A 12,828-nucleotide genomic window follows, 5' to 3' on the forward strand; every position below is an offset into this window, starting at 1 on the left:
TTGAGGTCAGCATAGGAACACAGAATTGTGAGGTCAGCATAGGAACACATAATTGTTGAGGTCAGCATAGGAACACAGAATTGTGAGGTCAGCATAGGAACACAGAATTGTTGAGGTCAGCAGAGGGACACAGAATTGTTGAGGTCAGCATAGGAACACAGAATTGTTGAGGTCAGCATAGGAACACAGAATTGTGATGTCAGCATAGGAACACAGAATTGTGAGGTCAACATAGGGACACATAATTGTTGAGGTCAGCATAGGAACACAGAATTGTGAGGTCAGCATAGGGACACAGAATTGTTGAGGTCAGCACAGGAACACACAATTGTTTAGGTCAGCATAGGGACACAGAATTGTTGAGGTCAGCAGAGGGACACAGAATTGTTGAGGTCAGCATGGGAACACAGAATTGTGAGGTCAGCATAGGAACACAGAATTGTTGAGGTCAGCAGAGGGACACAGAATTGTTGAGGTCAGCATAGGAACACAGAATTGTGAGGTCAGCATAGGAACACAGAATTGTTGAGGTCAGCAGAGGGACACAGAATTGTTGAGGTCAGCATAGGAACACAGAATTGTTGAGGTCAGCATAGGAACACAGAATTGTGAGGTCAGCATAGGAACACAGAATTGTGAGGTCAGCATAGGGACACAGAATTGTTGAGGTCAGCATAGGAACACAGAATTGTGAGGTCAGCATAGGAACACAGAATTGTGAGGTCAGCATAGGGACACAGAATTGTTGAGGTCAGCATAAGGACACAGAATTGTTGAGGTCAGCACAGGAACACACAATTGTTGAGGTCAGCATAGGAACACAGAATTGTTGAGATCAGCATAGGGACACAGAATTGTTGAGGTCAGCACAGGAACGAAGAATTGTGAGGTCAGCACAGGAACACAGAATTGTTGAGGTCAGCACAGGCACACAGAATTGTTGAGGTCAGCATAGGAACACAGAATTGTTGAGGTCAGCACAGGAACACACAATTGTTGAGGTCAGCACAGGAACACAGACTTGTTAAGGTGAGCACAGGAACACACAATTGTTTAGGTCAGCACAGGGACACAGAATTGTTGAGGTCAGCATAGGGACACAGAATTGTTGATGTCAGCACAGGAACACACAATTGTTGAGGTCAGCATAGGAACACAGAATTGTTGAGGTCAGCATAGGGACACAGAATTGTTGAGGTCAGCACAGGAACACAGAATTGTGAGGTCAGCATAGGATCACAGAATTGTTGAGGTCAGCACAGGAACACAGAATTGTTGAGGTCAGCATAGGAACACAGAATTGTTGAGGTCAGCACAGGAACACACAATTGTTGAGGTCAGCACAGGAACACACAATTGTTGAAGTCAGCACAGGGACACAGAATTGTTGAGGTCAGCATAGGAACACAGAATTGTTGAGGTCAGCAGAGGAACACAGAATTGTTGAGGTCAGCATAGGAACACAGAATTGTTGAGGTCAGCATAGGGACACAGAATTGTTGAGGTCAGCATAGGAACACAGAATTGTTGAGGTCAGCACAGGAACACACAATTGTTGAGGTCAGCACAGGGACACACAATTGTTGAGGTCAGCACACGGACACACAATTGTTGAGGTCAGCACAGGGACACAGAATTGTTGAGGTCAGCACAGGAACACAGAATTGTTGAGGTCAGCACAGGAACACAGAATTGTGAGGTCAGCACAGGAACACAGAATTGTGAGGTCAGCAAAGGGACACACAATTGTTGAGGTCAGCACAGGAACACACAATTGTTGAGGTCAGCATAGGAACACAGAATTGTTGAGGTCAGCACAGGAACACAGAATTGTTGAGGTCAGCATAGGAACACAGAATTGTTGAGGTCAGCATAGGAACACAGAATTGTTGAGGTCAGCACAGGAACACAGAATTGTTGAGGTCAGCACAGGAACACAGAATTGTTGAGGTCAGCACAGGAACACACAATTGTTTAGGTCAGCATAGGGACACAGAATAGGAACACAGAATTGTTGAGGTCAGCATAAGAACACAGAATTGTTGAGGTCAGCATAGGAACACAGAATTGTTGAGGTCAGCACAGGAACACACAATTGTTGAGGTCATCACAGGGACACAGAATTGTTGAGGTCAGCACAGGAACACACAATTGTTGAGGTCAGCACAGGGACACAGAATTGTTGAGGTCAGCACAGGAACACACAATTGTTGAGGTCAGCACAGGAACACACAATTGTTGAGGTCAGCAGAGGAACACAGAATTGTGAGGTCAGCAAAGGGACACACAATTGTTGAGGTCAGCATAGGAACAAAGAATTGTTGAGGTCAGCATAGGAACACAGAATTGTTGAGGTCAGCACAGGAACACAGAATTGTTGAGGTCAGCACAGGAACACAGAATTGTTGAGGTCAGCATAGGAACACAGAATTGTTGAGGTCAGCATAGGAACACATAATTGTTGAGGTCAGCATAGGAACACAGAATTATTGAGGTCAGCACAGGAACACACAATTGTTGAGGTCAGCATAGGCACACAGAATTGTTGAGGTCAGCATAGGAACAGGTCAGCATAGGAACACAGAATTGTTGAGGTCAGCACAGGAACACAGAATTGTTGAGGTCAGCACAGGAACACACAATTGTTTAGGTCAGCATAGGGACACAGAATAGGAACACAGAATTGTTGAGGTCAGCATAAGAACACACAATTGTTGAGGTCAGCATAGGAACACAGAATTGTTGAGGTCAGCACAGGAACACACAATTGTTGAGGTCATCACAGGGACACAGAATTGTTGAGGTCAGCACAGGGACACAGAATTGTTGAGGTCAGCACAGGAACACACAATTGTTGAGGTCAGCACAGGAACACGCAATTGTTGAGGTCAGCAGAGGAACACAGAATTGTGAGGTCAGCAAAGGGACACACAATTGTTGAGGCCAGCATAGGAACAAAGAATTGTTGAGGTCAGCATAGGAACACAGAATTGTTGAGGTCAGCACAGGAACACAGAATTGTTGAGGTCAGCACAGGAACACAGAATTGTTGAGGTCAGCATAGGAACACAGAATTGTTGAGGTCAGCATAGGAACACATAATTGTTGAGGTCAGCATAGGAACACAGAATTGTTGAGGTCAGCACAGGAACACACAATTGTTGAGGTCAGCATAGGGACACAGAATTGTTGAGGTCAGCATAGGAACAGGACAGCATAGGAACACACAATTGTTGAGGTCAGCATAGGAACACAGAATTGTTGAGGTCAGCACAGGAACACACAATTGTTGAGGTCAGCACAGGGACACAGAATTGTTGAGGTCAGCATAGGAACACAGAATTGTTGAGGTCAGCACAGGAACACACAATTGTTGAGGTCAGCACAGGGACACAGAATTGTTGAGGTCAGCACAGGAACACACAATTGTTGAGGTCAGCACAGGAACACACAATTGTTGAGGTCAGCAAATGGACACAGAATTGTTGAGGTCAGCACAGGAACACACAATTGTTGAGGTCAGCATAGGAACACAGAATTGTTGAGGTCAGCATTGGAACACATAATTGTTGAGGTCAGCATAGGAACACAGAATTGTTGAGGTCAGCACAGGAACACACAATTGTTGAGGTCAGCATAGGGACACAGAATTGTTGAGGTCAGCATAGGAACAGGTCAGCATAGGAACACAGAATTGTTGAGGTCAGCATAGGAACACAGAATTGTTGAGGTCAGCACAGGAACACACAATTGTTGAGGTCATCACAGGGACACAGAATTGTTGAGGTCAGCACAGGAACACACAATTGTTGAGGTCAGCACAGGGACACAGAATTGTTGAGGTCAGCATAGGAACACAGAATTGTTGAGGTCAGCACAGGAACACACAATTGTTGAGGTCAGCATAGGGACACAGAATTGTTGAGGTCAGCATAGGAACAGGTCAGCATAGGAACACAGAATTGTTGAGGTCAGCATAGGAACACAGAATTGTTGAGGTCAGCACAGGAACACACAATTGTGAGGTCAGCAAAGGGACACAGAATTGTTGAGGTCAGCACAGGAACGCACAATTGTTGAGGTCAGCATAGGAACACAGAATTGTTGAGGTCAGCATTGGAACACATAATTGTTGAGGTCAGCATAGGAACACAGAATTGTTGAGGTCAGCACAGGAACACACAATTGTTGAGGTCAGCATAGGGACACAGAATTGTTGAGGTCAGCATAGGAACAGGTCAGCATAGGAACACAGAATTGTTGAGGTCAGCATAGGAACACAGAATTGTTGAGGTCAGCACAGGAACACACAATTGTTGAGGTCTGCACAGGGACACAGAATTGTTGAGGTCCGCACAGGAACACAGAATTGTTGAGGTCAGCACAGGAACACACAATTGTTGAGGTCAGCACAGGGACACAGAATTGTTGAGGTCAGCACAGGAACACACAATTGTTGAGGTCAGCACAGGAACACACAATTGTTGAGGTCAGCACAGGAACACAGAATTGTGAGGTCAGCAAAGGGACACACAATTGTTGAAGTCAGCACAGGAACACACAATTGTTGAGGTCAGCATAGGAACACAGAATTGTTGAGGTCAGCATAGGAACACAGAATTGTTTAGGTCAGCACAGGAACACAGAATTGTGGTCAGGCATGGAACATAGAATTGTCTCTTCCCAAGACAAAAAGTTGTTTAAAAAATGATGTTCACTTTCTGTGTTTACTGTCTATGCCTGTGGTTGTTACTGTTAAAAATTGTAGTTTTAGCCTGCCTGTAATTGCATATTTTATCACCTGTTTTGTGTTTTAAATTTGTGGTTTTCCCTGCCATGATTGCCTCCATTTAGTGTGTTGAATTGTGGGATTTGCAGTCCAACCTCTGTAGTGTACCTTATCTTCAGAAAACTACTCAAGATCTGGCTCTTCCCTGAAGGGGTTGGGGGATAGTTCACATACAGGCGATTTTGTAATTTGAATGCGAATATTAAACACTGCACTAGAATGATATCCGAAGAACGATAAGACACGATGGAAAGTTGAATTCGAAGAATGTTACGCCAAAGTTTATAGTTACAGAAAAAAGGAAAAGACTGATAGAACCTACTATGATTGAATGTACCATGTAATAACTGTCACAGTCACGAATAAAAAGTTTTAACAAAAAAAAAAGATCTGGCTCTTTCCCACATAAGCACCATACGGAAACAGAAATTTACAGCATATCCCTCTGTATATAAGCATTTGTTTTCACTATATATATGTACCTATCTTTGTGTATTACTTTATAAAACATGTAAAATAATTATGTTGTTAAGAGAAAATAAAAAATAAAAAATAATAATAATAATATTCATCAATAAATAAAAATAATCTTTGGTCTACATGTACGTACTTCCATTGTACATCTATGTACCTTCCATGTACTTGGATCTGTGTGTCTGTTACTTTTCTCCTGAAAAAGCATATCCAACGCACTACCCTATTTCTCATCCTGTGCCTCTATCAATATATTTAATCTAGATATACTTACTTCCTTTATGTTTCTATATACTTTCAATGTACTTATGGATCTATATATTTATCACTTTCTTCTCATTTAGCATTTCCAATGCACTCGCCTATTTCTCAGCCTATACTTCGCTCAATATATCTTCTAGCCCAACCTTCTGACTCATCTCAAACTTCTTTCTACTACTCTTTCCAATGCACTACCCTATCTCTCATCCTATACATCTATCAATATATCCTCTACATCCACTCTCTCATTTATCCCAAACCCCATACCACTACTATGATTGCCAAAATAACCCTTTCTAGACTCTCTCCTGCTCTACCCCTCCTTGCATCATCTGACTCCTCTTTTTACTACACCGATCGCCTAAACCAAACCTTTCTAAACTCACCCCTCTGAGTCCTCCCCTCCATAACTCCTTTTTACTCATCCAAAAGCCTCTTCCTACTGCTAAGACCTAAAAAAAAGAAAAAAAAAAAGAAATCCTTCACTCTTTTATCCCTCCGCTATCCTTTTCAATCGAAATTAACAGACTAACATGTTCACTTCTCAAATTCCATATTCCATATTAACTATACTAATATACTGCCCAAATAACTGAATAACATATCTACTACTGAAATTACTTCATATTTATACTATACTAATTTTCAACAGTAATCCTTTATGGGTTCCGGAGTGGCGTGCTACTTGCCAGAAAAGCGTTCAAAACCCATCAGGGGTAACAAGTGCTATATGAATGCAAACCTTTCTTCCCCTTTTATCCCTCCGCGATCCTTCTCACTCCAAGTAACAGACTAATATCCACCACTGAAATTACCTCATATTTCACCATATTAATTCACCACTAATCCTCTATAGGCTCCCTGAATAGCGTGCGTCAACAAGCGCTATATAAATACAAACCTTTGTCCGCCTCTATCCTTCTGCTATCATTCCAAATCCAAATAACTGACTAACCTATCCACCACTTAAAATGTACTTGCATGTTTCACTAATCTAATTCAACACAAATCCTCTAAGGGTCCCGAAGTAGAGTGCTACCCGCCGAAAAAGCGCTTCGACGCCTCGTCAGGGATAGTAAGCGCTATATAAATGCAATTAATATACAATACAATAGGAACACAGAATTGTGAGGTCAGCATAGAAACAGAGAATTGTGAGGCCAATAAACCCATTCCCGTATACAGTGGTTCGTCCTCTATAAACCATGCGTTGGTTGCGCGGGCTCGTGCAGATGGGGCGTCTTCTTTCCGGACCTGACAGGCTGGGATTGACGCAAGCGCCTCGAAGCAAGCACCCGTGGAGAGAGGCGCCCTCGCCATCTCTCCGACGCAGGAGCCGCATATTAAATGCGCGCCTGCCACTCTGGCATCTCTCACAAACAACTTTGCATATATTTAAATCTCTGGCTGGCTGCAGCCGCTGCCTCCCATCCGGAGCGCCCCCCGCCCCCGCCCCGCCGGAATACATTACACAGATGAGCTCCCGGCGCCGGGCCCCATCCATCAGAGTTTAAAGGCAGCCCTGAGCGGGGGGCGGGGGGAGATCTGCCCCGGCGGGTGCGCGCAGCTACGCGGACCGCATTTGCATACATATTAAAGCAGGCAGGAAAGATGCAAACATGCAAAGCACTGGGAGCTGCCGGGAATCAATCTCCACTTAAAAGAGAGCTCGGCAAGGGAAGGAGGGGCCCCGGAGCCCGCCCTGCAGCTTCCCACCCATCCGTAGGGTGACCAGCTGGCATGGGTGAGTGTCAAAATTCAGGACAAAGGGTCAAAATTCAGGACAAAGGCTCAAAATTCAGGACAAAGGGTCAAAATTCAGGACAAAGGGTCAAAATTCAGGACAAAAATTTGGGACAAAGGGTATGTTTTACAGACACTACAAATGAGGTTGCGAAAAAGTATATAAGTAAGTAAATAGACAAACATAACTACAAGTCAAAATAAGTTTAAATTAGGTTAAAAAGCTAATCTGCAGACCTTTAAAAGTTGTTGAGTGTTACAAAAAAATTGACAGCGTGCATCCTTTGTTTTCACATGTCATTTACCACCACAAGAAGAGTGGCAACTAGTCGACTTTTCGTTTCTTTCCTCCACGGCAAAGTGAGAGAATTTTGTAAACACCAATCCACGTGTTAAAGGAATAAGCAGGGATTTGTCGGAAGAAACAGCCTGACATGTGTCCTCTATTCTTGAAAACATAGCACTTGTGACAAGCTGAAAATAAAATGTAACGGCATCTATATTGCCCAATCAACTTCTCAACTGAAACTCATATGGCTGGGATGTATGTGTGATAGGTAGGCCTGGGCGGTGTATTCTGTTCCACTCGCGGAAATTGCGGAATTTGTGTAATTTCGTATTCCGCGGAGGACGCGGAATTGCCAAAAATTCTGCGATCCGTATTTTTTTTTACCGTTTCGCAGAGCTTTGCGTAGCGCGACTACGCAAATTCCGCCCACCCCTAGTGATAGGTTGCGTCATAGATATCGACAAAGACAAAGCAGTGCAAGTCCCTGCATTGCGTTACTCCGCGCCAGGGAGGCGTTCCTTGGGCTGTGTTGTGGGCTTTTCCCCCAGATTTACTTAGATCACGCAAACCCGGAAAACACCGCCACCGTGCGCCTCCAAAGAGCAGGCGTCACAATGAGAAAGAGTATCATTTCTCCTTGTCTTTTACTCTTTCCAGGTGTCCTGCACAAATAGAAAGAGGAAAAAGACCTCTCTGGGTTGCTTTTGTGCAGGTAAGTGGCCCTTCCTGCACAAAACAACGCTGCATGCAACGCAGAAATCCTTGCACCCTGGCGGAAGCGTGCCTGCATTGGCATCGCGCTGCCCATTCCTGTCCTTTCCGCCAGCGCAGGGGGGAAGGACGGGAGTGCACTGTATTGCACAAATACAGTGCATTTCTGCCCTTTCACATCTGATTAGGGCAGCGCAGCAAAAAAACTTGCGCCGCTGCCCTACGCCAAATCTCCATAAATAAGCCCCACAGTGAACAATGAGACCGCATGATAGACAGAATAAACCTTTGGACATCAACATATGAGGCATCATAAAACTGTTGGCATGGAGGCCTTGAAAGAGCAGCATTAACATGGATGTATGATGTTACAACGCAATCAAACTGATCGCGGTACATCACAACGCATCTTTTACAACGCAAGCGTTACCACGACTTGCGCTGTAGGCGCTGGACTTAGGAATAGTGTGATTTACTATTCCAACTCCAGCCTACGTACAGTAGGGAAGGTGTTGGAATAGTAAATCTACTATTCCTTAGTCTAGAGCGCCCTCCAGCGCAAGTCGTAGTAACGACTTGCGTTGTAAAAGACGCGTTGTAATGGCACCGCGGTGTTTTGACCGCGTTGTGAAGGATGTTTACCATTAACACAGTGGATATAATGAAGGAGAGCTTATTATCGTGCAATTCAGGATTCAGGAAAGGTAGATTAATAGCTTCCTTCATGGTTAACCTTGTAAACATTTTTACTTTTGCATCCATTGCGTAATACACCAACTATGTAAGCATGCACTGGTATGGGTAATGTCCTGGGCTGCAGACTCATCCGATGGAGAGATATCCAGTACTAGCGAAACAGTAGGAAAGGCCAGTAATCAATCCGCTAGGCCAGTGCCACAATCTACATGACTTGGCATCATCACGACCAACATAAGACCTATAGCATTTATGAGCGCCAAGTCCACATTGATCAGAGAGAGTTCTGGTGTTTTATTTGCACATTCATGATGATATGTTCTGATTTTTGTACCTTTATTTTAATGTTATTCCTGCATGTTTTATTCCTACTTGCCTTGAACACATCATGCATAGTAAAAAAATGTAATGCAAAAAAACAAAAATACAAATTGTTTGTGGAAATGCAGTAAATATCTGCATTGATGATATAACATCCCAAAAGTAATGGCAACTCGTAATGAGGCTCTCAGGGTGAGGTCAGGAACCACATGGATGTAAAATGCCTTTAAAATCCTATTTGTAGTTTTTTTTCCCCATGAACAGTAATTATGGAGGACAACGAAACACCCACCTGCTACTCCACACAGTGACACCTTCACATTAAAAAAAAACATACCTTCATGTTCACTCATTCACTCATTCTGTGCTAAGTGCTGAGTAACCGCACGCCCTGAGGGACACTCCATTGTCCTGGCATTGTAGACAGTGCCCTGGCTTAATAGCCAACAGAGCTTTGCGTTCTGTAATTTTAATGTATGATTTTAACCGCATGAGGCATGGTGGCCGTGTGCTCATGGCGAGCTGAGCTCATCATAACGGGTGCAACGCTCGCACACGGGGCTAATTCCCGCCCCCTTCCCCCAGCAGGGAATTACCCCCGCTGCGAAGGGGCTAACACTACTAGTATTGGGTTAACCATCCCAGTATGGAAAGTCCACTCACCAAGGTAGTGACATGATGGAACCACTTAAGAAGTGTGACAGACTTCCAGGCCACAAGCATCGCCGTGTCGGCAATCTATAACCGAGAGTTTGATAAGTTGTTTGCAGGGGGTTATAAAGACTGTGGCTGACTCTGTATTCCAGTTCTTCAAGGTCTGAGAGTCTGCCGCTCAGCTGTCCCCAAAATACAGGCGTGGGGCCCTGTAATGTAAATATGAATCAAAAGACCTTAACCCGTTTGCTGCTTCGAACATTCTTCGCCGGTGCGGAGCGTTCTATTAAGCGGGCGGGGCAGCGTCGGCCACCGGACATGCGCAGCACTACGGAGGTAATGCTGGCTACGGCCGTTTGCCGACAGAAGCATCAAAGGGGTTAAGTGTGCCCTGGAGATCCTAAAACAATCTAAGGCTGGGCACCCGAAAGCTGTTCTCATTAGGCCTGAAGCATCAGGGCCAATGAGAACCGTCGAGCAGCAAGCACTAGGATTGGCTCATGGCTTTCAAGCCAATCCTAGGTAGTTTTGTAGAGTGAAGAACACACCATCATTGTTTGGAAGGCACAACATCATTTGCAGTCATCTAAAATCATCAAAATTACGGACAAATGACATCCGTTAAAGATATTATCACGGACAACGGGCAGGAGGTGAAAATTACGGACTGTCCCTGAAATTTACGGACGGTTGGTCATCCTATCCATCGGCCAGGGAAGGATGGAGCCCAGAGCCCGCCCTGCAGCAGGCCTTGAGTCACAGCCTCCCACCCGCCTTTGTAAGTCAATGCAATACTGGTTAGAAACCCATCCTGACGTATAGTGCCAGTAGCACGAAATTTATATTTTGCGTTTCCTAAATGGCGAATCCCAAGAAATCGCTATTTAGGAAATGCAAAATGGAATGTGCGGAATTAGAGATTTCCTCATTGCGATTCCTACAGAGATGGATTAAGAATAATAATAATAATAATAATATCCACATTTGTAAAGCGCACAATCACCCGTTAGGGTCTCTAGGCGCTGGGGGCCGTCGGGAAGATTAAGCAAGCTATTGCCCAGAGTCACATGGTGCTGGGCTCATCTGCCGCCGGTGATCGAACCGTGATCCCCATATTCCGGAGTCAGTCGCCCTGGCCGCGGCGCCACATAAGAAATGCAAAATCTTTCCTTCCTATGATGGGTCTCTAAGGCCCCAGGTGCGAAGGGTTTTCCATTTCCAAATATGCAATTTCTTTTTTTTTTTTTTTTTTTTTTTTATTTCACAAAAATTTTATTGAGAGAGATAGTTGAGCATTACAATAATGAGCATATATCGGACATGGTTCCAGTAGCTACATAATCAAGTATACCGGGAAAAAAGGAGGGGTAAATAAGAAAAAGAAAAAGAAAAAAACCAAATCAAAAACAAACAGAAAACAAAAACAAAACCCCATTAAGGAAAAAGAAACAGGCATTGCATCAGTACCTTTACAAGTTACACATCCATAGGGGTGCAAGATAAACACGCATTTAGTGAGGTCAGTAGATTGGTTAAATTGGCAGTGCACACAAAGACATAGCGTAGAATCACAATTAAGCCGGTGGTTGTTGAAGGAGTTCCACCGGGCAGGGTGTATATATGCAACCGACGATCATGGTGGTTTGAATAAGTCAAAATGGACGTCAAGCGAGGTCCATATTTTCCTATAGGGGGGACGCCATGGTGTAGCGGCCAGCGCAATATTGTCGGCTCCTCTGAGGTTCGAGACCCAGTTGAGCCAGTGGGGGAAAGAGGCTTTGCCGGTGTCTTTCCAGTTATTCAGTATGATTTTAACCGCCGCTGTCAAGAGCAGGTCAAGTAGGGTTTTGTCGTTTTCCTCGAGGGTGTTAGCTTTGGTGAAGCCCAGGACTAAGGTTGCAAATTCTCTCGGGAGCGAAACATGTAGCACTTTGGTTATGAATTCGAATATTCTATCCCAGTAGACCGAGACACACGGGCATTTGAATATTAGATGTTCAAGGTCCCCACCCTCCGCCATACAGTTCCAGCAGGAGTCATCTTCCTTGATGTTGTGCAAGAAGAGTCTCTTAGGGGTCCAGAAAGCTTTATGAAGTAGCCAGAATTTAGTTTGGGATAGTGTAGGGCTGATTTTGTTTCGTGTGGTAGACTCCCAAACTTTGGCCCATTCTGCTTCCGTGGTTGGTGTGGAAGAGTATGAATCCCAGAAGGACTGTGCTGATGTTGTCAGTTTGGTGCACTGAGGGCGGATCAGTTTGTATATCCTGGACACCTGGTGACCCAGTCTATTAAGTGCGTGAAGGTAGCTAGGGAGGGAGGGGGTGGTATTGGTTAGGTCTGCTTTGGAGAGTGCCACTTTGAGGTGTAAGAAGTAATAGAAATCTATGCTCTGGAGTTGGAATTTATTTTGTAGCTCGCTGAAAGTGAGAGGTGACGAGCCATCAAATAGCTGGTGTGGGAAGTGTATACCCTTCTCAATCCAAGTAGGATTATTCAGTGGTTTCCCTTTGTATAGGAGTTTGGTATTATGCCACAGCGATTCCCACTGTGATTTACAAAATTGGTGGGGAAGAAGTTTGCTTACATGAAGGAGCGCAATCTTCGTGTTTCTGAAGATGGTACCTGAGGATACATTGGGATGCGGTTTGGAAGTGAGGAGGGTGGAGGGGGGAAGGCCTTGTAATAGGGATTCTTCCACCATCAACCACACCGGGGTGTAGTCTGAGTGTGGAGTTAGCCAAAAAGACCCTTGTCTGGCCAAGAAAGCGGTTTGATAGAGTTTAAAATCAGCCAGATTGACGCCTCCTAGTGATTTATCAAGCCTTAGTTTTTTCATACTAATTCTGGCTTTTTTCCCCTGCCAAAGGAAAGAGGAAATCATTTTATCAAG

The sequence above is a fragment of the Lissotriton helveticus genome, chromosome 5_1 (assembly GCF_964261635.1).
Source record: "Lissotriton helveticus chromosome 5_1, aLisHel1.1, whole genome shotgun sequence".
Lineage (NCBI taxonomy): Eukaryota > Metazoa > Chordata > Amphibia > Caudata > Salamandridae > Lissotriton > Lissotriton helveticus.